Genomic DNA, 21,138 nt, shown 5'->3' on the forward strand with positions numbered 1-21,138 from the left:
TTTGGCACTTACTGACTATGTGAAAGTAAAGCACTTAAAAGGACCCTTTGAAATGTACAATATTACATATTCAGAACTGTATTTCCTGATTTTGTGGAAGTGATGCCAATGTCAGAAGTTCCTTACACTGATAACAGTTGTCAGGTCTGAATGAAAATATGTGTGTGTGTGTGTGTGTGTGTGTGTGCGCGTGTGTGTTTATGAGTGTATCTGCAAACGTCATGGGATAGGAAGGTAGAAGAAGAATGTTAACTTTGTCCAGTGACTGACTGTTATGGTAATTTTAAATTTTTAGGTGGTCTTAAAAAGTTCTAATGAAAACCATGTAAACACAACCACAGTAAGTTCAATATCAGTCAATAGTCATGGCTTACAAAAGTACAATGGAATGAATAAACAGTTTAGAAAGCACTTACCCTAAATAACACCAGAAATTTGGTAGTGACACTGTTATTATCTCCACTTTATAGATTAAAAGACTGAGAGAGGTTAAGTGGCTTATGTACCATTATACTCCCAGAAAGTGGCTTCCCCTGGACTGAAACACCAGTCATCTGACTTTAAATCCAAAAAGCTCCTTAATACACAGTAACAAAGGAAATTATTCCATGTAAATCTTCTCTTAAGGTGAATGATGGAGGGGATAGGATAGGCACATCCTACTGTTCAACAAATGGCTAATAAGAGAGCTGGACAAAGAAGAGTCTCCTTTACTTTTTCCTCTACCTTGCAATAAATTCAGCAACTGTGGATGCCTCTTTTTCTAGTATCCATGTTTTCAACTGAAAGCAGGTTTGAAGAGTAATAATACTCTAGAAAAAGAGAAAGGCAAGGGGGAAAAGGAGAAAAGAGGAACAGAGAGGAAAAGACAGGAGAAGAGATGACAGGATAGGAGAGGAGAGGAGAAAAGACATGAGGTGGTGAGGAGGAGGTGAATTTAAATACTTGGTGGAAAGATCCTATAATTTAAAGCCTGAATGAGCTAGTGTTGCATAGGGACAAGCTGACAAGCTGATATGCAAACTACAGTGAAGAAAGTATATTTGCAAGTCTCTAAACTTTGTTTTGTTGCATACTAAAAAAAATCAGTGCAAGTTCAAATTCTTTTGAAGGGGATTTTGCACTCTTTTTTGGCAGCCTAGAGGATTCACCTGAAGTTTCATATATTTGACAGTAATGTATACCAACTGAATGTCATTTCTTTACGTAGAGTGGAAGGAAAAGAATGGAAAAGAAAAAAATAAACTGAAAATCATGAAATCTCAAAGTCAAAAGGCTCCTCGGGAGTCATGTAGCCCAACACTTAGAGCAGGGACCCATTCCTGCAAAAGCTTTGACATGTCAACTTCTTCTGAGAGATGTATAATCCTTAAATTGTCTCTATACATTGTCTTTTGTGATTAATATGTTTTTTTTTGTTTAGAGATCAGATTTTCTTTTATCATTATTTCTTTCCATTTTATCTTTTTCTGGATTTTCCATCATTTCTGTACTTCTGTGCATTTGTATTCCCAACCATGGTTCCCTTTTTTGATTCTTTGATGAGATTTACTACCATAGATTCAAGGTTTTTTGTTTTTTTTTTTTTTTTTCATTCTGCCAGTTATTTCTGCTGTGGAGTCAAAAAATTCTTTTTTTAAAAAAAAATCAATTCTATTACTCTCTTAAACCATTCAGGAAAATATTGTTGTGATTAGATGATCTCTTGGGAATCCATAGAGTTCTCTGCCTCATTGGGTGTTACTGATTCGTTTTCTTTTGTCTTATAATGTTTATTCATGGATGTATGGATTCATTAGTATTATCTGGAAGCCATACTTCCATTATTTATATTTTCCCCAAATGATTTATCTGTTAGTGTGCAAAGTCTTTTACTGATTTTTCTTCCTCCTGGGACTTTTGGTAATTTGATTCTTTTATCCTTATATTCCCCTATTACTTTCTAGCTCCTTTCCATTTGATTGCATATCCCTCAGGTATTGAAGCTCAAAGTTGTCTGAATCTCATCCCATCTTGGGGGAATTCACTTTTCACTGCCCCAAGTGACTTCTTGGAGGATAGAATTGGTCACAGATCTCATTTTCCTTTCCTTAGATAGGGTGGAGCCCTAACACATGCTGATACCCTGCACCATATTTTCCTAAATTTTCTGGATAAGCCATATTGCTGTCCCAAGCAGTATAAGTTTCTGTGTTTTCCAGTGGGGTAGAGGGTGCTTGTGAGAGTGTTAAGGATTAATTCATCTGGCTATCTTGTTAACGTTCTTGGTGTCTTAGGCCTTGGAGATAGCCAATGTTACTTTTCCTCTTACACGTTATTCTTATTTTGTAAATGTTAAAGAATTATGGAAATTGGAGAAAGTATCTAGCCTTTTAATGTTATTCATGTAACCTAGAAATCCCTGCAATAGCCTTAAAAAGTTATCTTCCTATTTTTATTTGAAGGTCCCTTGTGATAAGAGCCTTGCTAACTCATTATAGTGACTTGTAGCCAGAATATCTTGTGCAAACTTAAAAAAAGAAAGCTTTCTTTCTGAGATAAAGCTAACACATAATCTAAAACTTTTTCTTAATATAGGTAAACATAGACATTAAACAGGCTTAAAAGGTCATTGCCTTTCAGATAGACCAATGGTGTATTTTGTTAAACATTTTTCAATTACATTTTAATCTTGTTCAGAACCAATTAGGAGTTCTCTCAACCATGGGCCACAAATTTGACACCTCTCAATTAGAAGACCTCAAAGGTCCTTTCTAATTATTGTATTCAATATATTTATGTAGTATGGATGTATATTACTAACAATATATGTGCATATATAGTAACGATCAATGAACTGTTGGAGGGTATTGAAGCATGTGATATAAAAGCAATTGTGATGACGTCATTACAGTTGTATCATTTTTATATAAACTGTCTAATGAACAAGCTAAAGATTAGCATCTAGAATGTTTCATTTTCTCAAACATTTCCATTATCTAAGTCTCTTGTAAGAGGTTTTTTCCTATATCTTCAATACTATGTATAATTTAGTGAGAAGATTAGGTGAGAGACGATGTAAGCCTTCATTATGTAAATATCACATTTTCATGAGTTTTAAAAGGAGTTACCAAATGTACAAAGGTAATCTTTCTAAAATTATTTCTAAAGTATTCTATGTTCTAAAAGTTAACTGGACTTTTGTATCTTAAATTAATTTGTTTTGTAGGAAGATAATTTTAATAGAGAATTAAAATAACTAAATCTAATGACTACTGGAGTTTCTTGTCATTGGAAAATCTATTAAATAACTTTGAATGTAAAATTGTTGTTATATTATAGATTAAAGATTTGATGGTGTATGTGTGTGTATGAAATAAATATATCTATGCCTCATATTTTACTACAAATCACATGTTGTTAGGAAGTCAATGCTTTGGAATATGGTTTAAGCATTTAAAAAATATACTGTAGGAATGTAAATGTACCCAGCCATACTGTATTCTAGTATCTCTATCATGTGAGGTGAGCACTGTTTCCCCCTACTATTTTCCTACAAAGCTTTCCTACTTGTGAATTTTTTAGGGGTCAGTGAAACTGAGATTTAGAAAAATGAGAATTCTTTAATATGTGATGGTTTTTATTTTTATTAATTTTTTTTGTGGTTTAGTAAAGTCATTTGTGGCATGAGAAGAAAACACACTCTTAGTTTATTAACAGACTTCACAGGTGAAATGTCCTTTGTGGATTGGATGTAGTTAACATTACTTAACTTTGTATCATTTTTTAGGCTTCCAAATTACTATGGAATTCAATAGTTTTTAAATTTTTGTGAAAAAGGGAAAAAATAGAGGCAGCAATTTGTAACAATTCTCTTTTATTTGGTTTAGTGTATGTTCCTAATTACTTTAAGATATGCATCATATACAAAGAAATACAATGTCTGCACAGGAGAAGTCTGCACCAGGAGATAGGAAGTCTAATGCCAGCTCTGCCACTAGTTAGTTATGTTGGTATTAGGAAAATTTGTCACTTCATGTCCTCTTTGGATTTCAATTTTCTCATCTGTCAAATGAACTAATTGGACTGATTAATCTGTAGAGTTCCTATCAACTCTACATACATAATTCTCTGTAAACAGATCTATGCCATATCTAGGCTCACTTCTTTCTGGTTATGGTATCCTTAGACACACACACACACACACACACACACACACACACACACACACACACACACACACACATACACATGGAAAGAGAGAGACAGACAGACTCTACTCTAACTTCTGTTTCCATGACTTTGCCTTGATACCTTTGCCCTGTGCCAATCCCTAGTTTACTTGAAGCTTCAATTCAAATGCTTCAATTCAAATTCTAGACCTTTCCTAGTCTCCTTGCTGCTAGTATACCTCCTAAAAGTTACCTTCCATCTACTTTCTAATAACTTTTGTAGACATTTTGTTTCCCAATTAGAATAGAAACTCCTTGAGAGCAGGGACTGTTTTTGATTTTCCTTTTACTTCAAAATGCTTTTCACAAAGAAACGCTTTATTCTCCACCTTCTGCAACAGCAGCTCCCCTTAATGCTAGTGCCTTCATTCTGAAAATGTCTCTAATTTGCCCTGTCTGTATTTCATTTGCACATGATTGTTTACATGTTGCATGCTGAGTTTCTCTCAGTAGATTATAAGCCCTTAATTTATTGAACTTTGCAGAAATGGACAAATATATTTGACATTTTTATATGGAGTCACTCACCTCCATACATCTCTTCCCATTCATTTCCACAGCCATCTGATCTTTCGGTGTGGTTAGGAATATTCCTAAACTATAGGAACCCAGAGTTTATAGCAAAGGAATGAAGGAGGAGGGGGGGTATGTCTAAGACTTAAACTCTGAGACAGATTATCCAACAACAGGAAAGTAGGGGAAGAATGACGGGAGAAATCAGTGTTCCCTTCTTTGCTCAGGTAGCCAATATTCTCCACAGGCACTAGTCTCAGAACCCTCTCACACTTTGGTCCCCATCTCTGATCTTAGAGATTTTTTTTTACTGCATTCAGTTCTCTAGCAGTCATCTCTATATTCTAGAGACATGGATCATGTTGTCAATAAATGCACAGTAGTCTCAGTCCTGACATCTTCAGTCAAAATCATGGAAGCCTAGCAGTTCAAATTGGAAGGTAGCTGCCACTTCTAGAGACCTTGAGAATTCAGCAGTTTGAATCTCAAGGACATGGAAAAGAATAAGCCAATTTTGTATATCAGGATAGTGATCATTTGTCCCTTCTATATTACCTTCCATTTTTATTTTCTTGAAGAAATGATACTTTCCAAGATTCCTATTAAGGGGATAAGGGAAATCAGCCTCTCATGTGTCCCTGAATCATCATTATCAACCCAAACCTAGAGTAAAATAATTCAGACAGATAAGAAGACAAGGCGTGGGCACTAGATACATCTAGGATTCTTCACTTGTCTTTCTCCTCAGTTGAAGGCTGACTCCTCATCCATATATCATAAACCTGTCTTAACAAAGACAGGACAGCTTCAACTTTTTCACATACTATATTTAGCTACATATTGTAGAACTAGAATCCAGAGACTAATACTGTCCTTGAGATCAGTAGTGTAACATGAGAGTATAGGTCAAACTATATTATAAGAAAGTCCTTCTTATAATTCTAAGTCATAAGCCTATTATTCACCTCCCCTAATGCAGGCTCCCAAATGATCTTACCTTTTAGTGAATTAGATATTTGTATGGGTTATGTTAGAGCAAAACTAAAAAACATTCCAATGATAAGTTAATCAATTATTTATTAAATATTTAAAAGTTGCTTCTTTTTAGTTGGTTTAGTCATTTTTCAGTCAAATCCAAAATCCTCCTGGGATTTTCTTGGCAAAGATATTGGAATGATTTGCCATTAACTTCTTCATTTCTTTTTATAGATGAAGAAACTGAGTAAAACAGGGCTAAATGACTTATTCAGGATCACACAGCTAGTAAGTATCTTAGGCCAGATTTTAACTCAGGTTTTCTTGATTTCAAATTGGAGCTCTAGCCACTGCACTACCTAGCTACCCCTTAGAACTTGCAGGTCCCTAATAAATATGTTTGAAGCACTCATTTGATTGATTTTTGACTCAGTGAGAGAGAGTGTAGCACAGAAGAGAGAGAAATGGCCTTGGATCAGTAATCCTAGAACAAGTCCTATTTCTCATATTTAATAGCTGTGAGAATCTTTTTTTTCCCTTAGGGAAAAATCAATCTCTAGGAGTCCTCAGGCAATTTTTTAAGACTATAAATTGCAGAGAACATGCCAATCTGCATTAGTAATTAAAACTGGAAATCCAAGAGTTATATATATAGAGATTAAAGGGACCTCGGAGAACATCAAATCAAGTCCACCCCCTCCCGTTTTACAGATGTAGAATTCGAGCCCCTAGTCATGAAGGTAGTTAGTGAAAGTCACACAGACAGTAAGCATTAGAGGTAGCATTTGAACCCAGGCCCTCTAGCACCAGAGATAGTTCTCTTTCCCCTGCATTGGATATTTATCCATAATAGTGTGGCCTATGGGATGACCAAAAAAGAGTCTGAATTTATCTGGCACACCAGCCTTCCTATCTATTCATGGAAGGAGTGAGGTTTAGAGTAAATCTAGTGTCCTTTAAGTGTTCTGTAATGGTATGACCTGGACCCTCTTTACTTTCTAAGATATTTCATGGGAATGTCTCCTGAGTTCACATTGGTTTAATTATAATCTCTATAGTGATGATTCCAGCCCCAGTTTCTCTCCCAAGTTCTAGTCCTACATCACCAACTGCTTACTGGACATTTTGAACTGAATGTCTCCTAAATATCCTGAAACTGACATGTATAAAACAGAACTTATTACTACTTCCACCCCACCTGCCTCTGTTCTAATCATTTGTATAACTATCAAGAGTTCTACTATCCTTCAGTCAATCAGGTTCATGATCTCCATGTGATCATTGACTCTTTACTCTCACATAAAACACATATCCCATCAGGTGTCAAATCTAGTTCTTTTGTTTCTCTCCACATTTCTCATAGACATAGCCTTCTCTTGTCTCATGTAGTCACAGTCTAGATCTTCACTTCTTGCTTGGAATAACCTCCCTGCAGAAAGTTTCTCCCCCTTCCTATTCACTCTCCATTCACTTGCCCAAGTGATTTCCCTAAAGCTCCAATCTCATCATGTATCCTGCCAGCCCCAGTCACTCACCTGTAGTATCTCCCTGTCATCACCAGAGTCAACTATAAGATTCCAGGTTTAGCATTTCAATCTCTTTATAATCTGGCATCTTCTTACCTTCTCAGACTTCTTATTCCTCTTCCACACATTCTCCAACCAATGTCATTGCCTCATTTGTTATTCATCATAAACAATGCTCCACCTCCTAACTCCAAACCATGGTGCTGCCATCTTTACCCCATGCCTCCAGTTCTGTACCTTCTTAACTTCATCCCCTGGTATCCCTGGCTAATTTGAAGAATCATTCCAAATATTGTCTCCAGCAGGGGGTCATTCCTTGTGTCCATACTGCTAGTACACCTCCTAAAATCACCTTTCTCATATCTTATTTGTACATGAGTTTTCCCAAGATTCCTAGTAAAGGGATAAGGTAAATCAGCCCTTCATGTGCCCCTGAATCATCATTATCAACCCAAGTCCATAGTAAAATAATTCATACAGATAAAGAGACAGGGCATGCTTGCTTTCCCTTTTTCTCTGTATTCCCAGTGTTTCTCACAGTAATTATTTAAGTCCAAGTTACTACAAAGAGACTTAATGATAGAGCCTTTCCTCTGAGATTTCTTCCAATTTATCCTTTAAATATCTTGGCTATTCGTAATTTGTTACACATTCTCTCATTAGATTACGATCCTTTTGAGGGCAATGATAATTTTTGTCATCTTTTGTGTCCTCAAAGCTTACCACAGTACCTGGTACATAGTAGGCTCTTGATAAATGCTTATCACTGATTATTTGACAGAAGAATAGGGCTGAGTTATGAGCCTGAGCTCAAATTCTATCATAGACACATTAGCTGAATAACCATGTGCAAATCAATTCATTGTTCAGAGTTTCAGGTTGCTCTTCACCAACTCACAATATTAAATTATTTATATAGTGTAAATATGCGAAGTGTTTTTTTTTTTTTTTTACAATATTGTGAGAAAGCTCTCTGGTTTCCTTTATAAATTTAAGCTATTATTAATATCTACTGTCATGAAAAAAATTTCTTCCCACATTTACTTTGCATCAGATTGGTAGTTGTGTGATGTTTATTTTTTTTTTTTTCTTTCCCCATATCCATAAAGTGACTATGAATGCAGCTCACAATGGGTTTGTTCTCTAAGGAACTAGCCAGGAAAAATGCCTAGGCAACACACACATTGAGTGCATTTGTAACCTATTTTTGATTCTTTTTAGCATATTTTCTTCTTGGTATGAATATTTTAAATGTGTTCTGCCAAAATCACTCCAATACCGTCTAGAAAACTTCAATTGTCTTCATGAGAAGAGGGAACTGAGGGTGGAAAGACAGGGGAAGGGCATAATGGATATGAAGGCGAGATGAGCATTTGTATCCCAGTTGTAACCAGGATACATCTCAACTGCATAATTTTAGAAGATTTTCTGCAAGTGTAGAAAGTGAATTATCTAAAAGGAAAGATTCCCCAGCAGAAAGCAGATGGTCACATGAAATTGAACGGCTAATTGCTGTATATTCCATGCAGCTAAAATGAAATGAAGGGGTGACATATTGTAAAGGAAGATCCTGACAGCAGCAGTGTCATTGGAGAACCATATTCAGAGCGCAGTGAACATGGTATAATGAGAGCTTTATTTTCAGAGGAATGTTTTCTGTTTTATAGCTTTACCAAAATTCCTACAAATGAGCTCATATCTGTACTACATAATTTTGCTGCTTGCGTGCCAACATTTTTAGATGAACCTCCGCCAATATTCAACAGCTAATTTCCATCAATCAATAGTGCGTCAAACACAGATCATGATGTAGTTTGGCCAACTGATGGACAAGCCAAATTAGAATTGCTTCTAAACATTTGTAGAGAGTGATAACAGAGAAGAAGGAAATATTTAGAGAGATAGATACCTTGCATTTAATGGAAAGAAAATATATCCACTGGGAAAAGAAGTTCCCCCTCTGAAGTTGGCCTTCACATCTGAAGACCTGGGTTCCATTCCTGATTTTGTCACTTACTTGTGTTTCCATGGAGAAACTATTTTATTTCTCTGATTCTCATTCTCATTAAAAGAAAAATAAAATAAAATTATAGGAAAGGCTTTTTGATTTCCAGTGCCCCTTTTGTTCTAAATTGATGATCTGCTGACTAATGAAAATGGGGATAAGAATATAGGGTTTAGTTGTTATGACCAAAGAAGATGATACATGTAAAACACTCTGTGAACCTTAAAGTAGTATTTAAGTTCTAATTTTTGTCATCATCATCCTCACCACCACTACCATCCTCACCACTGCCACCACCACCACCACCATCATCATCATCTTCATCATCTTGTGATCATCATCTTCATCATCATTATTGCTTCCCCACATCTCAGTGCACAGCAAGGAAATTAATGTAGAAAAAAGCATTTGTTAAACCACAAGGCATTATATAAAGGGAGCTATTTATTGTTCCTGAACAGAGTTAAGACAAGTAAAGACTCTCACGCCCCTCCTTTGCTCACCTACCTCTTTTGAGGCTTTAGTTTTCCTACTATAAACAGTTTCTGTTGGATATGATGAAAATAACAATGTGATGAAAGTGCTCTAACAGAGCATTATTTTCAGTCTCAAGATTTTAATTAAATCTTTGTTAGTTTAATAGATATCGAATATTTGTATACGTGTCACCAGCTAAGAAACTGATGTTTTTTCATGGGTAGTTTAAGGGACCATGTTCACTCTAAGATGGACAGAGTGGACTGTGCTTAGTGAAAGTATATGTCATTCTAGCATGATGATGCATGCTATTGTTCCTGCTACTTCAGGAGACTGAGGCTGGCAGATTGCTTGAGCTCAGGAGTTCTGAGCTGCAGTATAATAAGGAAACTGGTTGTTGGAATGAAGCCCAGAACCAATTCACTGAATCCCTGAGAGCATGGTGGAATTGGGCACCATGTTGACCAAGGAAGATTGAGCTCAAGAGCCTTCTATATTTCTAGCTTGGGTCAGATTTTTTAAAAAAAAAAGTTGAAAAAGCAGTATACATAAGTGCGGAGTTATTTTAGATCAAAAGCAAATTTACAAATGCAAAATAATAAAAAAAATTAAACTATCTAAAAATCTTAGCTGCAATAATTACCCTAAACTGCCTACATTATTTGAACCAAGTATGGCTCATACATTGTGAAATATTAATATCATGTTTTGCTAGCAACCATCTCACCTTATTAATACCTTTCCATTTTCTTACCCTTTAGGATGAAGTTTTTTGAAAGATAGAGTGCATTAATATGTAGCATTAGGAAATGACAATTTCTACAAGGAAGATAAAGAATAGATATTTAAATTGAAACCAACATTAATTGGATCAGCACGTAAGAGCTGCAGAAATTACATAGCTTTGCCAACTGTACTAAAGATCCTATATTGTAAGTTTATTAAGTTCAGTTTAATAAAAAAAAAAAGATCAAAATCATGCTAGATCCTAATCTCGGTGTCCAACCTGCATTATTTATAACTGAACTACTAACTATAACTTTACTCTTTTCTGCTCTCCTATATAACATATTTAATTAGACCTGTTCTAGATTTTATAGAAAAACAAATTTGAGATTTGGAAAGCACCTCAGAAATTGTCTATCCTTAATACCTATGTCCAGCAAGAAAGCCTTCTCTGACATCCCCCAAAGCTCCAGCTTCTGTTTTTGTCTTTTTATTTCAGAAGGCATTAATGTCTTTCAAAATGAAATAGAAATTTCACCAATCCATATTTTTCATTGTGGCATCCATAATCAAAACGATGTTCACAAATAGAATAATTGTGGCCCTTTTCAGGATATGGTCAGAAAGCATTTTCTTCTAGCATGGTTTCTTTAATCTAGTCAGGTCTTCATTTGCTTTTTCTCATGCCTAAGCTTATTTGGTAAAGTTTTCTTTCTAGCTCTATTTCACTGTCCCTGTTCACAGGAATCCTACACAACTGGAGAGGGGGAAAGTGATTTGAATGAATTTTATCTGAGGAAAGCCTGGAAGAATGACTCATCAACAGTTTGCTCCCCCTGTAGTAAATACAATCTTTTTTTAAAATGAATGACAGGACTATATTAGGTCCAAACTGAGAACTTTAAGGTTACATATAAAACTATAATATTCAGAGTTGAGTGAACTTACTTGAACTTTATTTTTATAGGAATGTTGTTTATTTTATAGCTTACCAAAATTCCTATAAATGAGCATATATTGTTTGCAACATACATTTTTGTGGCTTGCATGCCAAAATTTTTAAATGAACCTCCTCAAGTATTCAACAACAAATTTTCATCAATAAATAAGGTAAACACAAATCTTGTTATAATTTTGCCAACTGATAGATATTTACATTATGTAAGTAACATATGAGCAACCTATTTGATAATGAATATCTGTAAAAATTCATGTGGGTATAAAAGTTTTCAGCATTCTCAGATTTGTGTTACTGTCTATAAAAGAGACATGATGGCTTAATAGATAATGGGTCCAGTTACACAGCTGCATAATGGAACATAGCAGACTCAACATGGTGCATCTTGGAAATTAAATTCATTTTTTTTCAACTTTAGGAACTGTGATTTCATATGAATAGGGAAATACAATGAAAGAACTATTTCTACCAACATATGTGTTCAGCAATTAGTGACTCAGGAAGATATTATTTGAAATTCCATTTCTATTTCTTATGCATTCTATCTGTGTGGCCCTTGGCAAATCCTTTAACTTCCCAATGCCCCAGACAACTCTCTGAGACTAACTTACTGAGCAGGTTTTGGTATGCATTGGTAGAAGGAGCCCATTCATTGAATTTTCCTACTCATATGAAATCACACTTACCAAACTGAAAAAAAAAATGAGTTTAATTTCCAAGATAGACCATATTGAATCTACCATGTTTTATTGTACAGCTCTGTTACTTAAGATCCAGAAACTTCCCTTTCTGGTAAGTTGGAGTGGTGACAATGGATGAATCCTCTTGTTCTTTGGTTTTGTATAGTCAAATAATTGGGGGGGGGAGTGAATAAATATGTATGCATACATTCAAAAGATAACAAATAATGTTACTTGAAAAAATTTTGGTCAAGTTTCTGATATTGCTCAGCCAACATTCAGACACATAATTTGAAGCAGCTAGGTGGTACTGTGAAAAAAGGACTGGACTTAGAGACATCTGACTTCCATCACTTGCTTTGTGACCATCAGCAAATCATTAGACTGCTATCTGCCTTAGTTTCCTCATCTGTAGAATGGAAATAGTAATAGCACCTCTGTCTCAGGGTTTCAGAGATAAAAAGAGATAGTATTGGTAAAGTTCTTTACAAACTTTAATACTTTAAAACTTATATAAATGTTAGCTGTTATGTATATTTTGTGAGGATGATGATGATATGGTTAGGTAGATGGATAGATAGATAGATGGATAGACAGATGGATAGATAGATATTACGTACCAGACACTGTGCCAGGCAAGGGGATTAAAAAGAAAGGAAAAAAAAACCAAATAAACAAAACACCAGTCCTGCTCTCAAGGACTTCAAGTTCCAACAGGGAAGACAACGCACAATTATGTACAATTTGGAAGTAATCTCAAAGGGAGCATAATAAGATTATGGAGGACTGGGAAAAGTTTCGGGTAGAAGCTGGTTCCTCAGGTGATACTTTGAAGCCTAGGAAGTGTATTTGAACACGGAGATCAATTGAAGCAGGTAAAGTGCTGAAGTCATAAAATGGATTGCTATGTGGGGAAAAAAGAAAGTAGGCCGAGCAAGAGGATAGTGAGGTGTAAGAAAACTGGAAATGTAGGAAAGGGACAGGTTATGGAGGGGTTTTAAAATCCAAATAGAGAATTTTCATTTGAACCTGAATACAGTCAGGAGTCATTGGAATTTATTGAATGGAGGAGAAGAGAAAATGATATAGTCAGACCTGTGCTTTAGGGAAATCAATTTGACAGGCAACTTTTTAAGATTTATCTACTAAGTAATGTATGATTTTAATCTGCCTCAGAATGTGTAAAACAAATCATAGATGCCTGATTCATTGTTTTCTTTAACTTCTAGAGGGATCTTTTTATGACAAAAATTCACTTTTCCATGTTAGGTTATTCCTAGAATGTAAAAGTATTTCAATAGATATTTGTTGAATGATATCAGATGTAAAATTGTTGATGTGGCATATAATACTCCCATTTGTCAGTTTCAGTGCTACTTCTACATGATAGTCATTCTGAGATGTTTGTAAAATATAATATAGGACATGATTTTTTTTTTGCAAATGAAGGACAAGGAAATGTGATCCCAAAGGATTATTAGTACTTGCATTAAATATTCCATATTGTAGTAAGAAGTTATTTTGGAGTTTTCTATAGGACTAGATGTGAAATAACCCTTCATTGCCATATCCAATCTCCATCACCACTTTTATCTAGTCACTAAAAAGGTTGAGCATTTATTCTTATGCTCAATAAGGAATTCTGATAAAGTTTGGATCTGAGTTCTGGTCTTCTAGACCCTGTGTCCCATTCTCTAGCCCCCATAGCATATCTGGAACTAGGAGAAGAGTGTTTTCAAAGATGAGCTTTCACTAGAGAGAATATTTGGGGACCATTGAAAATGCTATGCACATTTTCAAATGTGAACTAGATTGATCTCTTATTCTTATTGCACTTTAAGTCCAGCTCATTTAACAGGAGTGCCTGTTAAATAAATATGTATTTGTTATACTGATTCAATGGGATACTCATTCAATTTCCCATTGAAATCTGAGCAATATATATGCTTCTTTTGTTTTTTTCTTAGATGTCTAGGACAGTTGCTTCTAAGGAGTTTATGCTTTTAGAGAAAAACTAGACTTAGCTTGTTTAATGCTTAGCCAAGTTTAACATTAGGACAAATTAGGTACTCATAGGTTATTGAACAGTTAATAGGATGTTTCATTAGCCCTAACATAGAAAGAATATACAGCAAGCCTACACATGACAGTCATCTAAGCAGGAAATTCTACTTACATATTTTTCATTGCCTTCATTATTCATCCATAAGGAATTATTGGAAGCATTAAAAACTATATACCTAAATATTTAGCTATGTATCTTTTGATAGTCCAATCAATTTTCATTGTAGTTATAAAAGTAAATAATTAGAAACAAATATTTCATTTGAATCTCAAGGACTGAGATGCAATCCCTTTCATCTCCATAGGAAAACTAGTCAGGTCAGTAGGGTAGGGTGTAGTAAATTGAATGGTCCTTGGATATCAGCCAAGTCTGAAAGGCTGTAACCCTATGAGAATGGAACTTATTAGTAACCATATATAACCAGGAAATCATCACTATAAATAGAGGAAGCCTGAAAGTGGCAAGGGATGTAAGCTTGAGACTTGCATCAAATAAATCAAGTCATCCCTTTGTTGCCTTTTAGGGTGAAATAAATGGGGTGGAGGATGAAGTCCAATAGATACTGATCCTATCACACTTGGTTGTCATGGAAGTAGTACCTTATTCAGTCTACTGAAGTCATAGCATCTAAGCTGGAATGGACCTCAATGACTAACTAGAAGGAATAAGAATCCCTACTACTAACCCAATTAGTTATACAAACTTTACTTGATGGAACTTTACTTGAGGAAACTCACTACCTCTCAAGGGTCTAGTTCTTAAGGAATTTTTTCTTGCTTTGAGTTCAAATATGCTTCTCTTCAACTTCTACCCATTATTCCTGGTTCCACTCTTAGAAGGCAAGTGGAACATATGATAGCTCTTAAAATACTTGAAGCCAGCTACCATGTCAGTTCTGTTTTATCTCTTTTCAAAGCTAAGTACTTCCAATTCTCATATATATATGGCGTGATCTTGAGGCCCCAGTCTCTGAACATTCTCAAGTTTATCTATGTCCCTTTATAGGTCTGACCCAGGATTTCCTTTGCTTTTCTGCTGACCTCCACTCCCCGCACTGAATATATAATGTTTTGAACTTTTTCTGATATATCAAGAAAGAGTGTTAGAGACCCCATTGGAGCACTACAGCACCATATTGATCACTGGTTGCTGCCTTTTGTCATTCCTGTGGCTTTTTGGGTTCTGAGTCTTTCTGACTACCCTGTGATTGTCTCAGAGGGGGGAAGTGAAGGGGAAAAAGTATTTCTATGAGCCTACTATGTTCCAGGTAGGGTGTTAGTCATGTATTACATAATTTCACTTGATCCTCACAAAACTTTGCAAGGTAGATACTACTTTTGTCCCTATTTTACCATTGGAGAAACTGAGGCAAGCTGATTAAGTGACATGCCCAGGGTCACACAGTTAGTAAGTGTCTGAATCCAGATTTGAACTCATCTTCCTGACTCCAGTGCTCTGTCCATTGTCTCACCAGATGCCTCTTTGTTCTTGCTACCATTGCACATATTTTAAGCCTATCCTTGGCAGTCATCTTAGCAGGAAGTTGAACTTACAAATATCTTTCATATTTTTTCACTGTCCTTCTTTATTCATCCATAAAGAGTTATTAGAAGCATAAAAAACTGTTTACCTAAATGTTTACAATAGTATCTGTAGTTGGTCTTTTGATAGTTCAATCAATTTGCACTATGTTTAAAAAAGTAGATAACTTATTATTCCATATGTTCCTAAATGGAAACTCTTGCCTCTATACTTTTCGATCACAAATTTCTAAGTAATGTCCATTTATATTGACTTTACCTGTTCTGATACCTTAGACACTACCATATGTGTTTATGGATTTTCAATGATGAATTTGAAAATAGAATCAAGATCCCTTACCAAACATTTAATATTTTCATAGGTCCTAAAATGGTCCTAAAATTGCTATTCTACGTTTTATAAGGTTTTCTATTTCTCTTTATTCTGCTTTCTGGAAAATAGTGTTTTAGGCATGGGAGGAATCTAGCTAAGTAAGCACATAAAGCCCATTTAGATCCCTCTCGGTTAATTTCCTTCAATACTTAAAAAGCTTCTCTTTGCATAATTGACTTATTTTTTTCATGTATTGTCAGTGTTAAAACATAGTAATTGCAGTGAGAAATACAGAAAATCCAAAACTAGATGAGCTGCTAATTGATATATGATAGTCTTTCAAATAAAGGTAACGTAAAGAAAAAGAGTTCTAAAAAGACACATTTTTTTTTTTTTTGTGAAGGGGAGCATTTTAAGTATTGAAGAAAATTAACAGGCAGTTACATAAACGTGTATAATGTAGGCATATTTGACATTCCCTATCATCCTAACAATTCATTGGCATGTACCTAATTTACTTAATCTTGAAAGTGTTGTGCCAGCTTCACTTCTGCCTACCAGATGTATTACAGTTAAACATCACCAGGAGGGGGAATGAAAACAGCATATCCACTCCTACAAATCATGTATTGTGGATGATTTAGCTGCTTTGTAAATACCCAGAATAAAACTCTCATCACTAGAAACAGAGAAAAAAGACGTTTCTGTTGATCATTTTAGATGTGGGCAGTTAGATGTTAAAGCTCTCCTGGCTAGACCGCTGATTATGAAAGTTAAGATGAAGGCTTAGAAGAATAAATAGAAACCAGGTCCTATGGTGTTCCTATAATAAAATGAGCTATAAATGATGACTTAAAGTATTAAATTATTCCAGAGTAAATTATTTCTATTATAACAATTGGTCAGTAGGTTTCAGAAGTGGGCATTTGGGTGCCTGTAGGAGTGAGAGTCAGGGAGAAGAAACATTCTGGAGAAGAAAAAAAAAATGAAATGGGGCCTCTCTTTTTTCTGAAGACCCTCCAGTTCTACCCCTCTTCCCAGTGACCTAGACAGTGCCTCATTCATATTTACCTTCTGATTCTGATAATTGCACTCTTTCAGATGATTTGGGACCATGATCGTCCTCTCTCTCTAGACCTGACCTTTTCTTCTTCTACCTCTTTCCCCTAATTTGTTTTTTTTATCCTTCACTAGAGTGACTATTTTCTGTATTCTTAGATATATGGGGTTAGTCTATATAAACACAATTTTTAGTACATATTAATGTCTCAGCTCATCTACTTTTGACTGATCTATCTGTCCATCTGTCTGTCCATCTGTCTGTCCGTCTGCCTGCCTGTCTGTCTGTCTGTCTGTCTGTCTATCTATCTATCTATCTATCTATCTATCTATCTATCTATCTATCTATCTATCTATCCATCTATCTGTCTGTCTATCTGTCTGTCTATCTATCTGTCTATCTGTCTATCTATCTACTGACATACCTACCTATCTATCTTACTCTCTAGAGAAAATGTAAACAGATTGAAGACAAGACTTGTTTTCTTATGTCTTTGTATCGATTCTCAGCATTGAACACAGAGCATGACAATGAATATATTCTTAATAAATATTTCTTGATTACTTATAGGATCAACTAGGAATCCATACATATTTTATGATTATGTTATTGTCCTTATTATTGAACAATTCAGAGAAATCAATATTGTTTGCACTTTTTTATTTGATTATAGCGATCAAAAAATACTACCTACTGGGTAAGCAGACATTACAATTCCAAATATATGTGATTGAATGACTAGGATTTTATCTAATGAAAAAATGTGAAATATGATAGATACTGCTATCAACTTATTTGCATATTTTCTTGAATTTGATATTCTGGTCACTTAATAATCTCATATATTTTTTTAAATTGTCTCCTTGTACTAAGAAGAAAAGTATGTATTGCATATGTAGTAAATTCTCTTCCTTTATGAACAGGATAGCCTCATTTCACTGAATGTGGAACTCTCCATCCATCTTCCTACTCTGCTTTATGCCTTTCCTCCTCCATGTGTTTGCTTTTATATGGAAGATTCATATTCACTATCTTTCATTCCCAAATGCAAAATTCTCCAAGAAATCTTTCTTAGTCTTCCAAGATAAGAATACTTATCAAACCTCCAGCTATTATTATGTACTTTAGAAGTATAACTTATCTCTTACTTATCTGAATATTTGTATAATATGCACATACAAGTATATAGGCATCTATAATAATCATTATGTTATTATTTTTTACTTAACTATTTTACTGTTACATGATACCTTTTATGAAGTAGGATAAACCTACAAATTTTAAAACAAAATGCTTGCATAAACCTGAAAATTAAAAAAAAAAAACAAAGAGGCTGATGCTTGATAAGCATGCAATTCATTTCCGAATTCATATTAGAGTAGATGATCTGCCAGCATTTATACTCCACAGACATAACTTTTGAGAACTCTGAGTCATTTCCATATCATAAGGAGACTTTAGAATAGTATTGAATATAACCTTACTCAAAAATATTTAATGAGCTCTGATTATTCACTGAAATAGCTACAGACTCACTATTTCAGAATTCAAGTTCTCTATGCTTTGGTTCCCAACCTACCTTTCTATATTTATCTTTTAATCATTCCCTAAAGTCATGGATTTTGTTCCAGCCAAACTGAACTGTTTCTGTTTCCTCAAACAAGTAAAATTTCCTTCTTATGTTAGGAATCCCATGTGAGCTGTCTTCTCCCTCTATCTCACCTCTTCTTACCAAAATTCTACCCATCATAGGCTTCTCAACGTAATGAGCTCTCCAAATGGTGATGTAGTCATATCATTAACCTAAGCAAATTTCCAACTTTGATCACTAAATCTAAATTCTTGCAGAATCTATAAGGAGTGTTATTGTCATTATTTATGAGTGTGGGAATACATATACAGTAGTGATCATAATTCTTCAGCACTTTGTTTACAAGCTAGACAGAGGCTCTTTCATTTGTTCCAGGCAAAAGAAAGCAAGTGGTTATAAATTTGTTATATTACTGAGATTAGAGTTTACAAAATAAAACAAAATTGTCATATTTGGCTCCAAAGATCTTTCTAGAAAGGGTAAAGCATAAATTCTTTACACTGACAATCAAAGCTCTCCAAACACTAGTTATATCAATAATATCGCTGACCTGCTCACCTCCTTGTTCTCTTCACACAAGCATACTTAACTAATTTTACTGGCTTTTATTTTGTTGTCTAAACATATCATGTAAATTTCCTCCTCTGTCCTTCTGCTCACAAATTTCCCCATTGGAAATGCTCCCTGCCCTCTCGTACTTTATCTTTTCATCCAAATATCCCGCCATAACTATTTCAAATCCCTTTCTATTCTATTAGCTCTTTCAGTCCACAGTAATCTTTTTCCTTGAATTTATGGCACTTATTATCTACACCACTCATTTATCTTGCATTGCTATTGACCTCTTGTGTATCTATTTGTGTGTTTGTTTGTGTGTATAACAATGATACTTATCCTTAGCAGTGGCAATAAAGATTATTTACATATATAAGAACTGCTGTTAGTAACATCAATTTTAAATATGAAATTATGCATATGACATATGTGTATGACATAGCAAAACCTATATTACATATATAATTTCTGAAACTGATTAACTTTGCAATGGGTTGATGAAACTTATTTACCAAAAAGACTCACTAAGGTCCAGTAAGATAAGGGAAACGATCTGAATTGCAGCTAAATAAAATTCTAATGTCAACATTAACAGCAACTAACAGCAACCATCCAAACATGCAACTTCTTACTCCTAAAAAGAAACTGTCACAAATAAACAATTGTATTTATTTACCTAAAACATAGTTTCAAAATTGGTTTGGGTGATTTTTCATGAGTGAAATATCTGGAATAATTTTGTATTAGCCTGAATTCATTTCCTTAAGGTATGTTGTAATTATCAGTGGTTAACATGGAGGAGTTAAAGTAGAATCGAGGCCATTGAAATTTTATCTTTTTAAATTTCTGTCAAACTAAAAAACATAATCAGAATAGTTTATTAATGTAGTTTATTTTTTGTTTTGTTTTATGTACACATCATTATTAAAAGTATGGTCAATATGATCAAATATAAATTTCTATAGTTTTTTTGACTGAGGATTATTTTTCTTCCGTTTGACTTGTGATTTCATTGATGTGGGGAACTTCCAGCAAGTAAATTCCCTCAAGTAATAGAGTGACTGCTACTCTGCAACTTATTGTGTTAGAAAATTGCCTTGTTTGTGATACATGAAGAAAAAAATATGTGTGTGTGTGCATGTGTGTGTGTGTATGTGTGTTTTCTTGGGATAGCTAACGAAATGAAATTTACAAAATCATTCTTTTCTAAGGGAAGGATAAATAGTACTAAAATTATCTAGGGATGATGAAATCAATTTTCATGAATTAATACTGTGTTAATAAATTGATAGAAGTTACAGAGGTATGCAGAGAATCATTACCACATAAAATTTGTTATTTGAACCTGGCAAATCTGGAAGATCATCTACTAAATGATAGAAAAGATGCAATCTGATTCAATATCTATGCAGATGAAATGATATAATACAAAGGATATTATAACATAAGGGATAATATAAATATAAAAAATATGAAGACTAATGAAGATGGAGATATTTAGATCACAGAATCCAGTAGCTTAAGATAATTTTATTTATTCATGCCTTTCTAATAAATATAATTGTTTGTTGAATCAACTTTTAAAAAATCTATTATTAAAGGGACAAAATTATACATTTTAAGTATCTCATAATGAAGAATTAAGAAGAGTTTCCGTTTTTGTTATAGTTGAATAGTAATAAGACTTATAGTCAGATTAATTTGACTAAGAGCAAAAATCATTATAAAGGATTAGAATGGAAATGCATGAAATATCATTTGCTTGATTTCATTAAACGTTCCTTTGTCAGACATTACAAAACTTGAAATAATAGCTGACACTGAGCTGGTACTTTGGATTTTGCAAATTGCTTTTAATATATAATCTCCTTTAAGCCCCACAACAACTCTCTGAGATAGATAATACACTTCTTATCCTCATTATATAAATAAAGAAAATAAA

The 21,138-nt window shown here is 34.3% G+C and overlaps 1 protein-coding gene across 2 annotated transcripts in view; it reads left to right on the forward strand.

Annotated features, from left to right (window-relative positions):
• GRID2 (glutamate ionotropic receptor delta type subunit 2) overlaps positions 1–21,138 on the forward strand; it is a 1,741,897-nt gene that overhangs the window by 525,527 nt on the left and 1,195,232 nt on the right. The window lies entirely within an intron of this gene.

The sequence above is a fragment of the Notamacropus eugenii genome, chromosome 7 (genome assembly GCF_028372415.1).
Source record: "Notamacropus eugenii isolate mMacEug1 chromosome 7, mMacEug1.pri_v2, whole genome shotgun sequence".
Lineage (NCBI taxonomy): Eukaryota > Metazoa > Chordata > Mammalia > Diprotodontia > Macropodidae > Notamacropus > Notamacropus eugenii.